We start from the raw sequence: 18,455 nt of genomic DNA, 5'->3' as shown, positions 1-18,455 counted from the left end.
CATCCGAAATAGCTTTTTCAAATATCTGACGCTTTTTTATGTATCTTGTGTCTTGACTAAAAGCTTTGTTGATGATGGATTTTAGAAGTAGCACTTTTTCTTTTGTGTGTTTCATTTAATCATTTATTTGTAAATTGTTTACAATTACAGTTCACATGGGATCAGAGTCAAGTGGAACATGTTCACTAGGATCTATGGAATGCTTGCTGCATACTGCCCCTCGAGTGTTAAAGGGACCATCCAGTGACGGTGGAAGAGGTGTGGTGCAGCGGCCAGCATGCCTGACTCCCGACCACGGGTTTCACGGTTCGATCCCCGACACCGCTGGCAGGTTAGCCCAGCACCATGTGACTCTGGGCAGTGACTTGCTTAATCTTCCCGACGGCCACCAGCGCCGGGACACCTCCCCGGAGGTAGCTGTGCGCTTTACAAATGCTGGTATTTCATTTCAGTGATGATGTCATGCTAGATCTCAAAAACCCACCTCACATCATCAAACAAAGCAACATTCTAGAACTGCTATTATTGGTGGTTTTTAGGAGGGTGCAAAGAAAACTGGGTTTTTCTCTATACTGAATGGCCTCTTTAATGATTCTCTTGACCTATTGACCCAAGAAAAAGCAGAACCAATCCGGATCTTATTTCCTTTTCTCAAAATATGATTTGGATCCAGGTTTCTAGATCTATGTAGGATACCGCTGTCTTAGTAAAAATCACAGATTATTACCAAATGTCTTCTCTACCTCGCGACAGTAATTATGCTATTGGACAGTTAAGGTTATACGACAGTCCTGAAATATGGACTTTTTTTCACAGATGCCTGTACCTGGAAAGACTGCAAAGTGCTTTAAGAAAATACCCCCCTTGGTTTCAGCAGAGCAGAAAATACCTATCAACCATTTTAGCTTACCGTGTTATGATGGAATATATAAATGGAAACCATGCTCCGTGCACTTCCTGGCTGATGACGTGAACACCTTGAAGTAGAAGACAGTGAGTATGAGCAGAGATGTAGAAAATACAAGTCCATTTGTACCGTATTCATTGGAAACGCCTGTACTATGTATTATTTGAGCACGCGAGGTGCATCTATGGAGGCACTCTCTAGCATTCCAAAACAAGCATTGGCATAGCCAATATGTCTCGCTTTTGGGACCTTATAAGTATTTAGCTATGCAGCACAATATCCTTGGTGCAACAACATCAACTGTTGCATGGGTAAACACTTATAAGGTCCCAAAGGCGAGACCTATTGGCTATGCCAATGCTTGTTACTAAAGTGTTCTAGGCCCATCTCTAGGTTTGCACCAAAGAAACCCAAACACTTTCGAAATAAACAGTTGTAATCTCTTTTTGTACCTTCACTAAAACTTCAAATGGGCAGTAGTCTAGGAAATTAATGGAGTTCCATTGAGCACTGTGACAAAGATAGTTCTGGCCAAAAGAATCAGCAAGACCTTGACGTAGTTTATATTTTGCCTGCTCTCAATTCATGACACCCTAACTGTCAAAATCACATGCAATCTTCTGTATGACTAAAGCTTCAGTGCCTATGGTGTTGAGAGAAGCACTATGTGGACATTTGCTAAAGACAAAGTTTCCATAGTTTGTGGAATTCCCCCCTTTACTAAAATTAATGAATTCAACTGGATCCTGCTAGCGCTTGGATACCCTCACTGGTGACAGAAAGCACTCTATAAATCTACTGATTGATTTCAATATATTCTGCGTAGCATCAGGACTTCTTTATTTCCCATAGATGTCAACATTAAAAGGGGGCGTTTAACCCAAAACCAGGGACATGTCCAAAGTAAAGCACATTAATCATAATGTATACGTTCTAGGAGTGGGACAAAGCAAAGCCATTTCATTTTCCTAAAGAGGGAGCTAAATAACCACAAAGAAAATAGAAGCTTTCTAATTTTCAATATGCAGGTACCCCAACATGTCAACTTTGTACGACCTTTTTATAGGGGATTATGTGAAAGATAAATGAAGGGAATTAGAAAGGCTTATAATCCACCGGTTATATTACTCTTTCACTGCGAGTTGTAAAACGTCTGGAGAACAAACGGGGCCCACATTAAAGAAGATATTAAATTATAATGTTATGTTATGTTATGTTAGCAAGAATTTCTATAGCGCACGTTTACCGAGAGGTTTCATGGCGCTTGCTTTGTTTGGGCAGTGTCAAGGCAGAGACGGATTACGGATGAGCCTGCTCAAACAGCCATGTCTTGAGCCTTTTTATGAACCCCAGGAGGTAGTCGCAGGACCGGATCGCTAGTGGTAGGGAATTCCAAAGTTTAGGGGCGAGAAAGGAGAACCTACAACCTCCCTGGCGTTTGAGCTTGAAGGCTGGGGTAGTTAGCAGCTGGAGGTGGGCTGAACGCAGGTTGCGGGGAGGGACATGCCTAGATATCATGCAGCTGATGAATTTAGGGCTCCGACCGTGCAAGGCCTTAAAGATTAGGCACCCTATCTTGAAGGCTGTGCGTTGGGCAATAGGGAGCCAATTAAGTTTTGATAATAAAGGTCTGGCAGATTGCCATTTTGGTTGTTTGTAGATTAGACTCGCAGCTTGGTTTTGCACCAGCTGGAGACGTCTAAGTAGAAACAATGGCAGGCCGAGGAAGATAGAGTTAGAAAAGTCAAGATGAGAGACTACCAGGGCAATCACTACCTGTATGAGAGCGGAGTGGGTGAGCAGGTGGGCGATCTTCCTAATTTTGCACAGCTGGAATAAGCAGGTAGAGACCACTGCCCCTACTTGGCCTCTAAGTGAAAGATCAGCATTTATGGTAACCCCTAGGCTTTTTATGGAGAGGGACGGGGTTGGGGGAGGGCCTAGTTCAGTCGGCAAGTAATGTGGGCACCAAAAGATCTGGCCTTTCCCAGGCAGGACTAGTTTGGTCTTGCCCGGAATAAGTTTAAGATGGTTGAGGTCCATCCAGCGCTGGATGTGGAGCATGGTGGTTTGGAATTCCTGGACTGAGTCAGGGGAGTTATCAATAGTGAAAACAAGCTGGAGGTCGTCAGTGTAATTGAATGTGGTTACCTTCCTGTTCCTTAGAGAGTGAATCAAGGGCAGGAGGTAAAGATTAAATAGGTGGGGAGACAGCAACGATCCCTGTGGGACCCCACACATGGTGGCGATCTTGGGGGCAGTGAAAGGGGCAAGGCGTGCTGCTTGGGTTCGGCCCTCGAGGAAGGACTTAATCGAGTTATGTTATGTTAAGCTTTATTTGTAGAGCGCACGTACACCAGGTTGGTTTCTTGGCGCTACTCTGATGGTGTTGGACTGAGATGTTACTAGTATGCCTGTCTAAATAACCATGTCTTTAGGAGTTTACGAAAGGTCATGAGGTCTGTGCAAGATCCGATCTCAAGAGGTAGCGAGTTCAATTTTGAAAGCACGCCATTTTTCACGATTTTCATGCACGGTGAGAAGATAGATTGGTCAGTATACACCTGTCATGTTAGTGTCGCATTTTTATCGCCCCTTGGGGAAACCACTTGTTTTTTTGAAATACGCATGTCTATCACAAAACACCACCGTATTCATCACAGTTAAAGAACTGATTTAAAGGGTTTTTGGGGGGTGACTGACGGTTTGTTTCCTTTTACGCTACAGATATTTTTCCCCTGAGGAAGGGCTGCGGCCCGAAATGCATTGGGCAACCAGATGTATCACAATACATATTGGATTTCAGTTACATTTGTACACTAAACAAAAGGAATGAATGCATAAAGAAAATTAAAACGAATTTGCATGAGTTAAAGAAGAATAAAAAAGTTTGATTTCAAGTAATACTGTTTGGAACATTTCTTTACCTGAATTGCACGTGCTAGTAGAGTGCGAGTGGGGGACGCCCCTCTCTAGTGGAGGTCTGCGCATTCAATTTCTGTTTACTATCCTTCCACTCAGAAGGATTAACCCACCAGCACCACCTACTTTTTTCTAAAGGACAAATACCAAGACTACACAGGAGTGCACTTGACTATATTACAGAGAGTAGGGTCGAGCACCTGTAGAGGGGGTCTTAACCAGCAGGATGAGTGCCAAGGGACAGTGCATTAGTTCAGCGGGTTAATGTATCTGCTGCACAGATCCCAGAATACCTCTCAATGAGTGACGGCCATCAACACAGATCTGCTTTAAAACATCAGAGCAGAACAAAATGTAATCCTTACCTGGGTGCAAACAGGTGCTTGTATCAAAACTGGGAATACAAACTAGGCGCAAAGTGTCAACACATCAGAGCCTCCACCTCACTTCTCGAGTTCCGCAAGAAGCAGAATACCAGGCTCTTCATATAAGCACCTTGGGGACCTCACACCTACACACCTTGCCCAAGCGCCTGGATACACTCTCGAGGGATTAGTCCGCTATACAAATCAACATAACATAACAATACCGCGCTACCCTGGCAGTATTTCCCTGCACCTGTTTTGCCAGGTAACTGTAATATTTCAGTTTTGCAGACAGAAAGGAGGAAGGCATAAAGTGTTCCAGCCTTATCCCCTTCTTTCTCCAGAAATCGGAGTCTGTGATTCAAGTTTAAATGAGAAGGAGAGATATTAGGAGGCCCAACATGACCAGGACCTTTGTCTGTGTCAGGACACTGTAAGCAACAAACAACAGCACGCTCCACACTAACATTCCAAAAAGAAATATGTAAAGACATAAAATGCCTTATGCTAAGGATGCAACAGACACCTTTCAGGTGAATCCTCCTTGCCTTTCTCCACTGTTCGGCAAGAGGGTCACTCAAGAGTAACTTATCAGATGTTCTCATTTTGCAGCCAGACAAGTGTCAACATAGACATATGTGAAGGAAAAAGGAGGGGTTGTCAGCACTTTTTATGCCCCTGTTTCATTAGAATTTACCTCTGACTGCCTTTAAAAATAGAGAATTAATTCTTTCAAGACGTCTCATTATTCTTCAGTCTCATTGTGAAGTCCCTCCAGTTTATTTCGGGGGTGCTTCAGCACCCCCGAACCCCTATTTCCAGCACCGCATGCATCTTACAGTTGCAAGAGCGGAGTGGCAGCTGTCATTATTTCTCCGCTGATGGAGACAGTGGTCCAGGCTGTCTGTGGGGCGCGGCTTTGATCACATTGTGGGACGAGTGTCATTTAGTCGGCAATGCATTTTGAACTTTATTGCTCATCAATGGATCGCGTGCACTTGTATTCCACAAGGTTGTATGTTGCAACAAGCAGGTCACCGTGCTGCGCAGCGTTACAGGCAAAGGGCAGGAATGCGTCGTATTTATCACAATGCGGCATATTCCTGCCTCTTCACAGCACTGGCCCACAATGTGCGGCCTTGTGCCAGCGCAGGCGCCCTTGCACAAGGGTGCCTGCATTGTAAGCAGGATTATTTTTGTGCCGGAAGGCATCCCGCACAGGGATACCAGGGGCGTAACACAGCCCCCCGCATCCCCCGCGGTGCGGGGGGCCCCCAGTTGCAGGGGGCCCCCTCAGAACAGAACTACGGTCTGAGGCCTCCGGATAAAATGCGGAGTGGGACCCCTCTGTGTACATTGCAGGGGGGCCCCTTAAACTTTCGTTACGCCACTGAGGGATACCTTCCTGCACAAAAACAAATCCCCTGAGGCCTTTTCCTCTTTCTAGAAAGAGGAAAAAGTAGGAGAAATAAACATATTTCTCCTTGTTACGCTTCCCCTGGGAAGGCGTAACATTTGGGCACATTTCCAGGTCTACCTGTAATGGTAAATCTGTGTATGCGCCAAAATCTATGGGTGTTGTATAGTAACACGCATGCAACGCCTATGGAACGCCTCCCTAGGGCAGAGTAGCAACGCAGCAATTTGCATTGCGTTGCGTTACTCTGGATTTATCAAGCCACTCGGGGTCTTGCCTGGCTTGATAAATTACATTTTAGTCTTGCGTCGCGCATGCACCATGTTGCGCGGTGTCAAGGCGACTGAACCCCTACATAAATATGGCCCTGAATTCAGTTGCATTATTAGCCAGGCCTGTGGCCAGTCACTTTCAGTTGGGTGTAAAAAGCAGTGCATTAATCCATATATGCCTGAAAACAGGCATGTTTTAAAAATAAATAAATACGGTTTGTGTGTTCGCCAAGCAGTGAGGGCCTTGGTGTTTCAATCAGTGTCCATTGAGAGGCGCTGTTGGTAGAACCCCACACTTCCTCCCAGGATCTGGGGCTTGGTCCCCCAAGAGACAATGTAATACTTATTTCAATGTCATGTTTTACGATTACCGTTGTTTACAGGCCTGTCCGCCAGGAGTGTGCTTTTCTTCCTTCGTCTGTACTGCTTCTGTTGCAAAGCAAGGAGAGGAAATAGGGGAGTTATTATGGCACGCTGACCACCAATCAGAATTTGAGCCTGGGGGTTACTGGCAGCTCGTGCATACCCTCAGATCTTCTGCCCACGGCTCCTTTGATGTCTTCTCCAAACTCTGGAAGTTGAGGGCCACCATGACGATGCTGACGAGCAGAACAGTCGCACTCCACAGCCAATCCTGGATTTCCGAAAGCGAAGGGGGCGTGTCTTCTTGCAGCGTGGCCATTACTTGGATTTTTATTGGTACAGCGGTGTAGATGTCAGGCCAGCCCCTGAGTGGAACTGAAGCTGAAGGGGCGTGAGGTTCTGCTGTTCGGTGGAGAACCACTGGTGATGTCATCAGGGCATCATAATGAGATGCACTCTCTGTTCTATGGAACCTGTTGCTGCAGCCTTGACACGGGGAAAGATTCCCTTCACTTACCTGACTGCACATTTAAAAAAAATTTTTTAAAGGGACTGGTGGTTTCCAATAAGAACCTCATTCCACTTCCCTTTCATACCAGGCCAACTACGTGACAACACAAATTAAAGCTACCCCGACTTAGCTCAGGAAACAAATTAGAAAGCAAGCCACAGGCAAAATGACATTTTCTCGTTCAGGTGCTCCTCTTTGTACCAGCATCCACAGATAGCAGTCAGCAGTCATGTGCTTTACAAGTGGAGCATCAGCCGTACACCGAGTATTCATGACTGACCAGCCAATTCTGCACTGTTTGACTGTTTTAGATATGTCCATACATTAGTTTCTCTGTCAATAGATGTTGCTATGTATGGTTTGTAATTAATTGTGTATAAATACAAAACGTGAAAAAATATAGCAGGACAATTCTTGACATGTAATTTGACCCGATGTTTTCGTAAAACAATGCAGCGGGTAAATACCCTAAATTAGGCTGGTTTCGAAGCTGGCCCAAGGTAACCAATTAACATAAACAAGTCTTGGCAAAGCCACGTGGCCTGGCTTACATTTTGATGCCTCATTAACACATTAAAAAGCCTGTTGCAGGTAGAGGAAAAAAACAATCAGTTTCTGCATTGTTTGCACAGGCTAAATTATTTAATGAGGGTTCACTATACGTCAGAGATTGTAAAGTAGTCCCTCATGCATTACAGTCACGCCATAAGAAGCCTCGCGAGACATCAAATAGCCAATATCACCAGGTGAAAGCAATGCTCCTATGGGCGGAGGCAAAGCACTACATGTATAAATGGTGATAACAATAGCTGTGCATACAATTGCACTGCGGAGCCCTAAAAAGGAGAAGACGTGTGAAAGTCGCAGCTTCAAACAGAGGTGAACGATGCAAGCGGTGTGTGGCCCTTATCCCACTCTAACATGCCGGCATCACCTACAGGGATGAGAGTTCGGAATCCCATCGACCCCCCTTTGCTTTTTCCATCACCCACATTTCAACAATAAAGACCTCAAAAAGTTTTAAATCCCCCCTCAAAATAACAGAGATACACCTGCTTACAGCTGTTCTGTTCTGAGTAAGTTTGGCTGGGCTGGGGGTGGAGGGTAGAGTGTGGAGACCAAGACTTGCACCTTCTCACTCACTGGGGTGCTGCAGGCTGGCCGCCTCCCCTTCCAGTTACTACTACATAGATTACAACTACATCCATGCCAAACCCTGCTGCTCAAAATGAAGCAACTGAGTGCTGCTAGAATTAAGTGAGAACAGGCTATCACAGAGTTAATGCTGAATTTCTTCCACTGGTCCAGCTTTTGTATTTGTTCGCTACTGCCTAAAATATTTAGCATCTGATAAAAGTGCCAGCTGGCAATCTTGTACAGTGCTATTCTCCAGCTGGTTGAATGTTGGTGCACGCTGCCTTCTCCTAATGGGAGCAGGCCTGGGCCTGCATGCTTTGTTCAATCAGTTGCATGTTAGGTGTGAGGACCCAGATGGTGTTGGCAGTCGCGTGGATGGATGCTGCTCCTAGGCATGCTTGTCTTATGAAGAGAGTCAGGACAATAGAACACAATCATGTTTTCCTTCCATGCATATCATCCAGCATCTCCCAAAGTCCACTCAGGCCCACTCAGCTCCAACCTCTTGTAGCCTGCTGGGTAGAGATTGGACGTTTCGTGGTTGTAAAGCAATCTTCTTCGGCATTCAGGTACAACACTTTGATGTTCCTGAGTTTCCATACCAGGGGACCAGCTCTCCTCGGGCCCTTGGAGACAAGTTACTTCAGGACACAGCAGACAGCAAAGTCCTTTCAAGCAGGGGGACACAGCACACAGCAAAGTCCCTTGTCCTCTCCTTAGTCGAATCAGCAAACTGCAGGCCAGCCCCAGAACACACAGCAAGGGCAGTCCTTCTCTTCAGTCTCTTCAGCTGTTCTTCTTTGGCAGAGGTTCCTCTTGATCACAAAGTAGTTTCAATCCTTTTTCAGGCTTGAGTTCAGTCTTGAGTTCAGGGGTTTCAGCTCTCACATTTATACCCCTTTGAAGTCTTTGTGTTCAGGGGGCTCTGAGCCCGGTCCAAACCAGACCTGGGTGTCTTCCTGCCAGTGCACACCCTCTTCCTTTGATAGTGAGGGTCTGAGCCCCAGACGCTCCGCAGAAGGTGGAGCCATCCTTTTGTGGCAGCAGCACAGCCCTCTTCACATCCCGGGGGCTACTCCACCCCCCACATCAAATGCAGGCCAGCCTATTGCTGCCTCACCTACTCCTCCCAGGGATCAGGACACTTCCCAGACCCTGTCACATCCAAACCCAGACAGTCAATACACAACCAGGCAGAGGCACGCAGGATGGTTAGGACAAGAAAACAGCCACTTCTAAAAGCGCGGTTTCTAAACACACAATTCAAAAACCATTTCACAAAAGGATGTGTAATTAAATTCTGAGTTCAGGCACACTAAACTCCATCTCTCCATCTTATGCCTATGGGAAGATATGCTGGAAACATGTGACGGGTATGCCCAGACGTAAGTCCCGTGCTCTCCATGCCACTGGAATCAAGCTATCCTGGCTGAAGAGGGGTGAAACCCCAAAACCAGTCCTAGGATGCTTGGTTCCAGTCCAGGGAGGACCTGGCTTGGCAGTTTTGGGCTGGACTGTTCCCATGAGGCACAGTGTCAAGACTGATTTGCATATGGCTAGGTTCAAACTGGAATGGCATGGTGAGCAAAAAAACGATGGATTTAGGCCCAGATCTCGGCACTGGGGTGCATGTATGACATTGTTCTGCATTCTGTCCATCAAGTGTTGTTTTTGCATTGGAAAGATGTGACACAGCATTCTCCATTCTGTCCTATGGGCAAGATGGCCTTGCAACAGTGAAAAACGAATTTAGCAGTATTTCACTGTCAGGACATGGTACACACCTCAGTACATGTCCTGCCTTTCACATATACTGCACCCTGCCCAGGGGGGTACCATGGGCCTACTATAGGGGTGTCTGATGTGCATAAAAAGGGAAGGGTAAGGCCTGGCAAGTGGGTGCACTTGTCAGGGCAACAAGGCAGTTAACAAACTGCGCGCAGGCACTGCAGTTGCAGGCCTGAGATATCTTTTTAGGGCTTCTTGTGTGGGTGGCACAACTAGTGCTGCAGGCCCACTAGTAGCATTTGCATTACCAGCTCGGGCACGCATAGCACACTTTACTAGGGACTTTACTAGTAAGACAAACATACCAATTATGGTCAACCAATTACCATAACACTTTACACAGGGAGCACTTGCACTTTGACACTGATCAGCAGTGGCAAAGTGCCCAAAGCATCTGAGTCAGCAAAACGCAATCCATCAAAGCATCAAAATTAGAGGAGGTAGAGGCAAAAAGTCAGGGGTAACCACGCCAAGAAATGCCAGGTCTAAGAAAATGTTTTGCCTTTTCTTCAAACACTTTAGGCTTCTAATAAACTGTGACAACTCAAAACAAAATGTTGTGTATATTTCAATATACTAATCTTTTTTTGAGTAGAATACTTTTGATGCAATATTTTGGTAGAGCACTTACAAGGTAAACACAATATTTTGGTTGATAATATTTTTGACACAATATTCTAGTGTCACAATATTTGTGGACAATATTTTGTCTTAACACCAAATTATTATAACAGAATAAAAACAAAAGCCAGTATCCCCAAATCAAACTGCAGCCTGAGATCTTAGTGTGGGGGCAGGCAGGGGTGTGCCCCTGCCCAGCTAGGCTTTGCCAATCCTGCTTTGATCCGTGTCATTTTACTGCCTGAATGTCATGGCAGTCCGTCATCTGGAGGTTGCGCCTCATCGCCGCTGGATTTCTTGGGCGATTACAATGACACTGTCTCATAAACAGGACCGATGACCTCCGATCGGCGGTCCCGCACACATCATTAGGATGTGACCGAACATTGTTCCAGGCCATAAACCGGCTGTAATACATGCTCCCATTGGGAAATGGGAGGTGTTGTTTATCCCTGCACCCTGTGGCAGGAAACACAAGGTGCAGGGGTCAACAGGAGGGCCCCAAACCCGCTTTCTGACATAGTTTCCATGTCGGACAGGCCGGCATGGAAACCATGCCAGAAACCATGCATCCTAATCCCAAGGGCAGAAAGGCTCGCCCTTTGGTATTACAAGCTGGTTCCGACAGGTCGATGGGCTCCTTGAGCCCGTTGAAAGCCAGCCGGAATGACTATGATACATAATCAGCCGGTCAGAATTGAAACCGATGATGGGGGTCAGAAAGCCTCTGACCAAAGATCTGAGGCTTTCCTACCTCCATCGTAATAGGCCCCAATGCGTGTATTTTCAGAACCAATAAACTGATGTTTGGTGAAAAAGAGGCTTAATTCCCACAATTTAAATTTAAAGGTGATATTTGAGTGATAAATCATGGGAACTTTGAGAGACTTTTTACTAAATTAATTTTGGTGACAGGGCATTACGGCTATTTATGTAATTAATTAATCCATTTAGAGGCTTTATACAATCACAAAGCATCTTTTCTGTTACTGCTGGCAACCATGCCTGAAGAACAGAAGTGATCCCTGCTCATTTCTTGCATATGTTGGCCAGTAATGCAATCTTGTTTGTTTTCCGTCAGCACATCGACTACAGAATATCACAGGTCCAAAATAGTGTGGCAAAAATATCCAGGACCAAAATATTGTGAAGGTAAATAGGTAGGCATAGTTTTACACTACTTAACTCTGCACGTATGTACCTTGACAATATATATGTTGTCATGGAACACACACGTGAAGCTAAGAATAGTAAATCTATATTTACCTATATGGACCTAACTTCTCAATATTTTGGTTCCCACATGTTTGCCACAATCTTTGGCCTCGCAATAGTTTGGGCCTAGATATTCTGATTTTCAACCAATCTTGTCTGATGTGATCACAATTAAAATACTAATAGTATCAGCAGCTTGGGATGATTTTCATTGACCTTAAGTAGCTCTTATTACAGACAAGGTTGGAGACCCCTGCTCTAGGGTACTCCAACTTTTGTGTGGACATTGAAATCTGACTTTAAGTAAACCAAATGTCTGCTCTTTATTGCTTCTTGTTTGCTTCTGAACAGCATTGTACCTCCTTTTTCTATGGGGGTGGGAAGGAAGGCTTGGAGTTATGATCATGGCCTTAATAGTCGGCATGTGCACTGTTTATGAAATAACCAAATGTGGCAACTATGGTTACATTTTAAAAAACATCCATCGTCAAGCTCTCCTCTTGCTAGCACACTCATATAGTCCACAGTGTCTCAAGACGTAGGAGTTATGAGCACCCGCAGGATACCGAGCAACTAGGTCTGTTATTAGACCTGTGGCATTACATATTATTTGGACATATAATGAATGTTGGATTTCGTAATTGTGACAAACATACTCTGTTTCAGGGGGTGGATAAATTAGAACATGTGTTCAGTGACTTAAGGGACATGTGCTAATGCATAGAATTCGATTTTCGTAGCTTCCAAACCGGGAGAGGCTCTTAAAAATGCAATATCTGTTTTAATTCTAGCCAACATTGAATCAAGAACATTTTTAAATACCATGCATAGGCCACTCTGTGATATCCATCCTGCAACAGAGTGTTCGTAACTACAAGAAGCTAGAAGGTGCAAGCCACACAACAATTGAATATGTGTAGAAATAACAGCACAGCGTTGTGTTGGCCTACTTAGTACAGGGTCCATTCATTAAAGTAAAATATGGCTCTTTAGTAAACCTGTACTAAGTGCAGACCTCGTCATCTGTTTGTTCTGGCTGACAATACTTTTTCTCCTCCTCTTCTGCTGAGCTCCAAGAATTTGCATCCACCTCACTATAGCATTGAGTGCGGCCATTTGAAAGATTAAAATGCATTTTGGGACCCTTTTTAGTTCTGGCATTAGTCAAGATCTTTTGATTTTACTAAAATATATATGTAACATATTTAAATGTAGGGGCTTTGAGCCTCTTCTATTCATCCATTGATCTGTTGTGTGTCATTCACATTTTGGTTCTGACCACTACCGCGCATAGCATGAGGCAGTGGGTCAGCCTACTTAAGCCACTGGTTAACTTCACTTTGAGTGACTGAATTTTGCTCTTTCACAAGCAGCGCATCCACACACATGCTAGTTCCCATCAGTGCCTGTGTTTTTGTTTTTACATTATAATCACTTTAGAGTTGCCTTTGTGTTTAGAGCTTGATGTGATAGCAGGACACTTCCGTTGTGAACACAGGGCACATTCCATCTTTATCTGATCTCATCTTTGGAATGTTTTGCTTTTCTGACTGCTGCTATTTTACAGCATACCATATTGTGTCCATTTGAAACTGTTCTGTATTAAGTTGTCCTCTTATACTTTTTTGTTTGTTTGTTTGTTTGTTTCTTTCTCGTCCCTCAGGCCAACATTCTTCAACATCTACATGACACCAGTCGAAAACATCGTCAGATCGCACGACATCCACATCATCTCCTGCGCCGATGCCACATAGCTCGTCCTCTCTCAGCTGACCCTCCCTCGAAGAAGACTAACTACCACAACTGCATGAAGAACATCACGACATGGATGAAAGACAACTGCCTGAAACTCAACATGGACAAAACAGAAGTTCTGATCTTTGGCAGACACACCGCCCTGTGAAACTACTCCTGGTGGCCAGCAGAGCTTGGACCTAACCCCACACTGAAAGACACCGCCCGCAACCTCTGCATCATCATGGACAGGGAACTCTCCATGAAACTTCAGGCCAACGCTGTCTCCTCATCCTGCTTCCACATGATCCCCATGCTCTGCAAAATCTTCAGATGGCTCTGCATCAGCACAAGGAAAACTGTGATGCAGACCCTCGTCAGCAGCCGGCTTGACTATGGCAACACACTTTAATGCTGCACCGCCACCAAACTCATGCAAACACTCCAGACAATCTGCAACGCAGCAGCCAAACTGATCCTCAACCTGCCCAAGAGGACACAAAGCACCCAGCACCGAAAAGACCTCCACTGGCACACTGTCCACAAGAGATGCCATTTCAAGCTTCTGACCCATGCCTATAAAACCCTCCACAACCAAGGACAAGCATACACAAACCACTGCCTGATCTTCCACCAGCCAACTAGAAAACTCCACTTTGCACACCTCGTCCCTGCTCAGACACCACGTATCTGCTGCAGCCCTTCCAGAGGACACTCCTTCTCCCATCTCACCAACACAGCTTGGAACACCTTCCCCCGCCCCCTCCACACTGCACCCTTGCTGACCCACTTCAGGAATGGACTCAAGAGCTGGCTCTATGTCTGAGACCTGCAGCACAGCACCTGGGCATCCCCCTCCCCGCCCCCGGGTGATTAGCCACACTATACAAATACTACTTGATTGATCTATTTTCTTCTTTCTTTCATTCCTTCTTTCCTTCCTTCCTTCTTTTATGCCTAATTTCTTCCTTGTTCTTTCTTGCCCTCTTTCCTTCCTGACTTCTTTCTTTCCTTCTTTCTTTTTCTCTTTCCTTCCTTCTTTCTTTCATTCTTGTCTCTCTTCTCTCTTTCTTTCACTTTCTTTCTTTCTTGCCTACCTTCTTTTTTTTTTCCTTTCGTCTTGCCTTCCTTCCTTCTCTCTTTCTTTCTTTCTTTCTTTCTTAAAGGCAAGAGGCTGGCATCCAGTGTCAGAATGATTGTACTTTTTAGGTCTGTGTTGGCCATGACCTTTTGATTTTACTAAAAATGATGTGTATAACATAGTTACTTATAGGGGTTTCAGCCAGATTCATCCATTAGTCTGTGGTTGGTGTCGTTCACATTTTTCTTCCACCCACTCCAGCATGCATTAAGGGGCAAGGCATCAGCCTACTTCAGCTATTGGTTAACTTCAGTATGAGTTACGGCATGCTGTCTTTTCACAGGACCACATCTAAACACAAAGTAGTTACCTACAGTGCCCATAGCTGGCAAGTTTTCAGAGCCCTTATGTGTGACACGTCCATGGTCTTAGCATGCTTAGGTGTAAAATTTGATTGAATTATGTGTGATACTTTGAGTGACACTTTATAGCTAGCAGAACTTAGGCAACGAAGGCCTGGAACGACCTCCCCCTCCGAACCTCATCTTCTCTTCAGGAATTCAGAGGGAAACTCAGGACCTGGTTAATCAACTGATCCACCCTAGAAGCTTGGCCCTCAGCGCCTCGATACCCTCGCGGGTAAATAGCAGTGCTTTATAAGTCCTGTTTGATTGATTAATTGATTGAAATCCGTGAAATGGGAACTATTTTTAAAAACCACCATCTTTTGCTCAAAGAGAAGTTCTGGAAGTTGCACTGAAACAGCTGCACCACCCCTGGAGTGCTTTTGGATGTCCAATGGCACAGCCGTTGTATTAGAACACAATTATATTGTGGGTCAGGCAACAATTCATCAACAAAGTAGGCATTTTACAAAGCTGTGTGATGGAGACACAAAATGGGAGATGTCTAGATTAAGGTGTTTGGCACTGTCACAATGTGGGTTAAACTCTAAGGTGTTTGGTCTGTTTCATATGCTCTACAATCTGCCATGCACTACAAGACTGCCTCGATGCACACAGAAGGTCAAGCGCTGCAAGAGTGTGCTGCAGGCAGAAGAACTAATCAATGAGGACAATTTAGAAAATAGGAATAGGGTTATGAATTGTGCAGTCTGAATGTTAACAAGCTTAACCTACAATTCACCTTACATATTAGTGAAATTGAGGTAGAGTTCCTCAACTTGACCATTTATGTAAAGGATGAAACTCAGCAAACAAAGACTTTTAGAAAAAGCACGGCTGGAAACACGGTGCTACATGCCCGGAGTTTCCATCCTAAGAAGCTGAAGAACAGCATACCATACGCAGATAATCTCCGTAAGCGGAGAAACTGTAGTGAGGATGGACAGCTTGCAGTAGCGCAAACGGAGTTAACTGATAGGTTTTTGAGAAGAGGATACAGTAAGGCCACATTAAATTCAGCAGAGGTCAGAGCCAATAGCAACTTGAGAAAGAAACTTATATTTACAGAGGACACCCAAAAGCATAAACAAGATGAATTACGTCAATCTATAAGGTTCATCATGGGTTTGAGCAATCAGCATCGGGAAATCCGGGCCATTTTCCAAAAGCATTGGCATCTAATATGTAGTGACCAGACACTAGGCCCCAGAATCCAAAAAAGAACTTTACTGACATTTCGGAAGGCCTGGTCTATGAGATTGGATCTGGTCAATAACACCCCCGGATTAAAGCAACAGCATAGTTGACTAAGCAGCAGTGAAGGATTCCGACGCTGTCATAAATGCAAAGCCTGTAACTTCGGTGTGAATACAACTGAGGTGCCTCTGCCGTTTACAGACATTAAGTGGCAGATACTTAAACCACTGACATGTAGGAGTGACTATGCTGTTTACATTCTGAGGTGTAGTTGTCAAAAACTTTACATAGGGAGCACCATCCCCAAGGTACATCAGCGCATCCTACAACATATCCATGCCATCAAGCACAAGGATCAGACGTACCCAGTTGCTAGACATTTTGAGCAGGTTCACAATAGTGATATCAGCAATTTGGAGTATTTAGTGGTAGACCAAGTGTTAGCAAGACCCAGAGGTGGCAACAGAGAGAAATGTTTACGGCAGCTTGAATCACGCTACATCTTAAGATTCAATACCAAAATTCCACAGGGCCTCAATACTGAAGAGGATCTTCATGTCCATCTGTAAAATTAACAATTGGTGTGCTTCTGTTGTGAAATTCCCAGTTCTCAGTTTTGAGTTTTAATGTTGAGAGTCTTTAAAGCTTTTTGAATAACAGAATGAGATTTATTCGGAATGAGATTAAGACTATAGCCATTTTTGTAGGATAGCTTCCCAGCTCCAGACAAACTTTGTTAATTCATTTTAATACACTGTTCATGAATGTTTCACAGGGTTGTATAATTAATTATTTTTGGTTGTGGTATATAATTTCTGAATTTTTCGCCAACTAAGTGGTTTTTAAGTATAGCACTGCTGAGGGAGAAATATCTTGCAAAAAATTGGATATTACAATGCAATTAAAGGGATGCATGCCCTAGGTGTGCGTAATGCATTTGTATGATTACAAAGGAACACCAATGTTCAGATACCAGAGGATGCATTGGGCACTTGCCCTAAATTGGACACAGCAAGAGAGTTTTAGGATTCATAGAGAAGGAGTTTCACCCCCAGGTTAAATTAAAGTTAATTGCTATGCATAAAACCCTCAATGACATTGTTCTAATCATTTTATTTCGAAATGTATGGAGGGTGTTAGGAAAATGGCGTCATGCACATGTCATTTTAAATCTTTGCACACAGTTATATTTTCATCCAGTTACTTTAAGTCATTTGTGAAAACCCAGGAACATGTATATATGTCAGGTTAGGCCCTCTGCCCAGGCCCAAATCCACAGAAGCGAAGATGAAAGTCCTCCACACTTCCCAAGAGCTAGCGCCCGGAATGGAGCAAAGTAACACACTCAAGGGCAGCAGCTTCCAAAAAGTGTGGGGGGAATTACCCAGGGAGTGATCCCCACTCTCCCCCAGCTAGATGATGCTGCAGCGGGGAATTGAGGAAGTGCAGGAACTGCAAAGAAAATGTTACAGTGTTCGTTTAGTACTATTAATACCTATACAAAGCTTCTTTTGGAGTGTGTTCAACACCGCGCTCCACTTACCCCACTCTTGTGAGCACAAGTCCTTGGCGAGAGGTCTTCTGTGAAAGGAGTCCAGTGGAAGATGCAGAAAGTCACAGAGGCTGAAGCCAGTAAGGGGCAACATAGGACCAACAGAGGGAAATAAACAATCAAGGGTAACACTCTCTCTCACTCTTGCAAGACCCTGTCTCATAAGCATAAGACAGAACAGGGTGTCCTTCTCCTCTGTATGGTGGAGCGTTGCCCGACTCATAAGCTAAAGACAGAACGGGACGCCTGCATGCACCAATGCAAATGACTATACTCGGCTCTTAAACTGAAGACGGAGCGGAGTAAGCATTTACCCGGGATAGAGGAAGGAGGTGAAATACGTGTAATCCAACTCCTAAACTGAAGACAGAGTGGAACTACACCACCTAATCCTTGAGGAGAGAAAGAGAGGGCTACTACACCCCCTCCGGTATCTACAAGAAGATACGGAGCGGGGTAACACACACAATCACGTTCGTACCAGGTAACAATAATGAAGGGGCAAGGGAGTCTACACACACTCGCACTGAAAGGCTGGGTCGGAATACAGGGAAGACGAGAGGTGAGACCAGTCAGGGAGTTAGGGAAACACGAAAAGCTGGCCAAACAGAGATGCCAGGGAACGGGACCCCCGGAGGGTGTAAAGGATATAGGATAGCAGGATCACGGGGTAAAGGTAAGAAAATTCCCACCGGGAAGTTGTCTCAGGGAAACAAACAGGAATCCAGGAATCACAGTGGCTACATCCGTGCCGCTAAGTGAGGAACAAACACGGAATTGACCAAAGGGGCGTGGTTACGTCAGGTATCAGTAAGCCAAGCAACGGCTTACGCGTCAGACGTTCCTTTTAAGATCGTAGGGATTGTCTGCAAATTCCGTCCTGTGAAGGGAGCACAATGCTGAACACACACACACACGGAAACCCCGCCTCGTCTCCGTCTGCCCCTAACAGTACTCCCTCCCAAAGGC

General features: G+C 44.9%; 1 long non-coding RNA gene across 1 annotated transcript; it reads right to left on the bottom strand.

Annotated features, from left to right (window-relative positions):
* Positions 1–920: 920 nt before the first annotated feature.
* On the bottom strand, positions 921–6,465 carry LOC146829591 (uncharacterized). The gene is made up of 3 exons (XR_014962018.1): positions 6,410–6,465; positions 6,255–6,312; positions 921–977 (listed from the first exon to the last, which is right to left on the bottom strand). It is a non-coding gene; the product is annotated as an uncharacterized LOC146829591 (long non-coding RNA).
* Between the last annotated feature and the right edge of the window lie 11,990 nt (positions 6,466–18,455).

Source organism: Triturus cristatus, chromosome 5_2, assembly GCF_964204655.1.
Source record: "Triturus cristatus chromosome 5_2, aTriCri1.1, whole genome shotgun sequence".
Classification (NCBI taxonomy): Eukaryota; Metazoa; Chordata; class Amphibia; order Caudata; family Salamandridae; genus Triturus; species Triturus cristatus.
This window is presented reverse-complemented; position numbering and strand designations above follow the sequence as displayed.